Raw genomic sequence first — 4780 nt, forward strand, 5'->3', positions numbered from 1 at the left:
GGGATTCCTGTCAGAAGACCATTACAATAGTCCAGTCTGCTGGATATAAAAGCATGGACCAGTTTCTCCTGATCTTTCTGAGCCATTAAACCTTTCACTCTGGAGATGTTCTTTAGGTGGTAGAAGGCTGTTTTTGTGATAGATTTGATCTGATGCTGAATGTAAGATCTGAGTCAATCAGAACACCAAGGTTTTTGACTTGGTCTTTAGCTTTTAAAGATCGAGACTCAAGATACTTGCTGACAGCAGTCCTCTTTTCCTTGTTACCAAAGACAATCACCTCCATCTTGTCATGGTTTAGTTGAAGGAAGTTTTCACTCATCCAGCAGTTTACTTTTTCTAAGCAGTCACACAACACCTCAATGGGACCATGGTCATCTGGGTTCACTGATAGATATAGTTGTGTGTCATCTGCGTAGCTCTGATAATCAACCTTACAGTTCTGTTAAATTTGTCCTAAAGGAAGCATATAAAGGCTAAACAGAAGAGGTCCAAGAACAGAGCCCTGAGGAACCCCACAGGACATTGATAATCTGTCAGATTCAAAGTTTCCAATGCTTACAAAATAGCTTCGCTCCTCCAAGTATGACTTAAACCATTGCATTACTTTTCCATTTAGTCCAACCCATGTTTGCAATCTGTGCAACAAAATTGTATGATCTACAGTGTCAAATGCAGCACTTAGATCCAACAGAATGAGAACAGATACTTTTCCTGAATCAGTGTTCAATCTTATGTCATTGATCACTTTGATAAGAGCAGTTTCAGTGCTGTGATGAGAACCAAAACCTGACTGAAATTTATCAAATATTTTGTTGAATGTTAAGAATTGACTCAGTTGGTTGAAGACCACCTTCTCAATGACCTTGGCCCTGAATGGAAGGTTGCTGATTGGTCTATAGTTAGCCAGTATAGAGGCATCCAGTGTTCTCTTTTTAACAGAGGTTTCACAGCAGCTACTTTCAGGGATTTTGGTACGGTGCCTGATTGGAATGAGCAGTTAATTATCTGACACAAATCAGTGACAATTGACTTTATAACAGTTTTAAAGAAGTTTGAGGGTATTGTGTCAAGGCAACACGTTGATGGATTCAGCTGCTGAACAGTCTCCTCTATTGTTTTTGGGTTCACTGTAATAAACTCTAACATTGTAGTTGACTCATCCCTCAGTGGTTGAAGCTGTTCAAGCTTTTTGTGATTTTGCTGGTGTTACGGCAGAATTTACGGTTGACCTCATTTTGAGACATGATTCATTGCTCTGGTTGAATGATGGAATCCAGGAGAAGCATTGATGATTTTATATAAAAAGTTTATTCTAAACTAAGAAAAAAGGTACAAAATGGAACAAAGTGAAACAAAATTAGCGTCCGTCCAGGCGGACGTCCGAAGGAAGTGCCGCGCCCCGCTCCAACAGTTTCAAAGCTTAAGCTTTTTATACAGATAAGAAAAGGTCCCAACAGTGAGAGACAAAAGGGAGGGAGTCAGATGCCCAATAGTGGAAAGATTTGAGGATGATGAAGATGTGTATGTTATGATGAAGATGTGGCGCCACCCTTATCTCCATGATAGTGTGTGCTGCATGCGAGCAGAGATTCTGGCCTTGGCAGAGACTGTGCTGCACTGAGTACGCTCTGTACTGTTTAATCATGATTCAGCTGTTCAAAAGTGTAATGAGTAATGGAGTCGTCATGTATTAAAACATGACAAATTGTACACATGAACATACATTTGACGATATGATGATGAATATAATAATTGACCATAACATTCCCCACTTTTGGTCGCATCAACGACCAAATCAAGAAACAAAATTATTATATTCCACCTTTGCTGTCTGTCAGGGTTAACCGTTAGCATCGTTATTGTCATACATTGGATATATTCTTCTTTTGTGAGGCACAGATATGTCAAGAAAAATGTAGAAATAAACCTTAAAAAAACTTCATCATTATTATCAGTGGCATGAATCATCAAAAATCATCCTTTATTACATCTAGATAAGCAAAAATCATCATTTGCATCAAGGGCATCACTCGTCTTCATCGGCTGAGTTCAGTGGTAACTGGGGTAACCAATAGCCATGGTTAGAATCACCGCACTTGATTGGTGGCATCATGAGTGAAGAACCTTGAGTATTTTCCTCAATCGTAGCAGAAGGGTTTATGACTGTATTCCTGCAGCTAGGTGTGAGGTTGTCCTCCCTCAACCTAGCTATGAGCATTTGGTGTGGCGTATAAACAAAGCTAGGCCCTTGTTCTAGAGCGTTTTCTTGTGTGTGTCTCAGTGGCCTTGTCGGTTCCCCCTTCATTGTTCGGTCAGCCTCCGTCTCAGCATCAGCTGGTGTCGGCAATCATCTTGGATCCATGTTGCCTGCTCCGCGACCTTCACTGCCGTGTGGGTCGTTCGTTTCCGGTCGGCGTTGTAGATGATTGGAAGGGTAGTCTCCACACACCTGGCAACCTCTCTTGGGATCGGAAGGTACCTGAACAGAAGAGGGGGAAAAACACCAAAACAAAACTCTTGGGATTGGCTGGTACCTGAACACATGCGCGATCCCACTACTGAGGCTTTAGCTGGTACCTGGTACCTGGTAGGCTTTAGCTGGTACCTGGACAGAAAAAAAAAGGGTGGGGGGGAAAAACACTCACCCAAAATAAAATAAAATAAAATAAAATAAAATAAAATAGAATAGAATAGAATAGAATAGAATAGAATAGAATAGAATAGAATAAAAGTTTAGGGGTGTTAGGTTTAGTTAACTAACTAAATGAATAGTTAGTATGGCCAGGAAGGCAGAGACAGGTCAGAGGTCAGGATCTGAGAGCTTTTCAGATCCTAAAAGGTGCTGCTGCACAATCACACAATGGCTAGGTGTGGGTTAGTGAGCTTTTAGCCATGCTAGCTCTGTAGCCCATTCGCACGCGAGTGGGAAAATATGAGGCTGAAAGAAAAGCAGGAAGTATTAATTCAATTTTCTTTTCCTGGAGTAAGAAGAAGCATAGCTGGAGTTGCAGTGATTATCTGTGGTACATCTACTTACCTGGTGAGAAGCAATTTGAGAACCACTGTTTACAAGGACATGCAAGTCGGACGGAGAAGGACATGCAAGTCGGACGGAGAAGTGTGGAGTGTGATTACATGTCTTCTCAAGATGATTACATACAATTGGGAGACATGGAGATGTGAGGAAGCTAAATGAGTTTAACCAAATAAATAAATAATGTTATTTATTTATTTAAATTGTTTGTTTCATTTTTTGTTGCTATCTCTTATTTGTGAAGGAGAAATCTTATTCTATCCTTTATTTATTCTGAATAATGTTAACACTCCACACCTATTCACATAGCCTAATTCTTTTATAGAGCTGAATTTGTCAGTTCATTTATTTCATTCATTTCCCTCATAATTATTATTTGAGATGTAATTTACTTAATTTTGAAGGTCAATTGGTGGCAAAAGCGTCTCCTATTCTGTGTCTGAACCAGAGTTTAGCGAGATTATTGGCCCTTTAAGGTTAGACAGAATTAAAGTTAAGTTGAGTCGAACAATCATATTGTCTTTTGCTCTCTGTATTTATCCCATTCGTAGGGGTGACGAGCCCCAGCACGGTTTGGAGAGCTTCCTTAAATGCTTGGAAGTTACTCAACTTTAAACTATCTCTTATTTCAATCAATTATCAAGAATTTCAGGAGGACCCTTTTTTAAATCTCAGGCGACCCAGATTGGGCCACCAACCCAATGTTGAGAACACTTAATTTTTCCCTTAAAAGTGTCTAAACCCAGTGAAGGTGTTTTATGGTCTTGCACGCTAAGTGCTGGTGGAACAAGAAGAAAATGGTTGGAGGGTTTGAGGTATATTTTCCTATGATAAAATATAAATAAAAAACCAGAGGGACGTTGGCCCGCTCCCTTCCCTTTTTTACATAAAAATACATTTGGATTCTTAAAACCATATGATAAATATCATTGGAAAATCACTTATCTGATCATTTTGGATGTGTCTCCGTTTTCCTCTCTCTTGTGTCCGCCTGCCTTTGTGCCCTCCAACCTCCTCGACCTCCTTCTCCTCAGCCATAAAGGTCAAAGCCAGGGTCAACTGTACGCTCCTTTTGGAAATTTGAAGATCTGTCCCCACTTTTGCAGTTGGATTGGAAGTCGCTGTAGTCTCTGGAATAGATATTATGTTAGAACATCCACAATATGTCATATTGTCACGTGTCTATTTCAATCTATTTCCCCTTTGCTTCCCAGTTACAGTTATGGACAATACTTCCCTTTAATTCTCATCCTTCATCATAACAAGCAGTGACCAGGCATGGCGGCTGGAGGAGACAGGATCGGAGTCGAAAAGGCGGTGGCATTCTGTTAGGAAACACTCAGAAACAGAAAGAGAGGAAACCATTAAGACTTAACTGGATAATTTAAAATATCTCTTTTCTTTAGTTGGATCTGATTCGTCTCCTTACAGCGACCTGTATTTTGGAAAAAGCTACATAATAACAACAACTAAGACGAAGACGTAGACAAGTGCACACCACAACGAGTATACACATATAACAACAAAAAAACATGGACACTGAACATGAACAGTAAGGTCAGTCAAGGTCAAAGCCAGTCATTCCACTGAAAGTGGTATCATATATAAAAAATGTCGTTTGGTGTTTTTAAACACCCAGAAAAAACCTTTAAAACCTGGTAACTTTTTAGAAGGCCCAAGGCCTAAAACCATAGTTCTTTTAACAAGCAGCAGTGTTTTCTGAACACCCCACTACATAATTGG

This window comes from Gouania willdenowi, chromosome 18 (assembly GCF_900634775.1).
Source record: "Gouania willdenowi chromosome 18, fGouWil2.1, whole genome shotgun sequence".
Classification (NCBI taxonomy): domain Eukaryota; kingdom Metazoa; phylum Chordata; class Actinopteri; order Blenniiformes; family Gobiesocidae; genus Gouania; species Gouania willdenowi.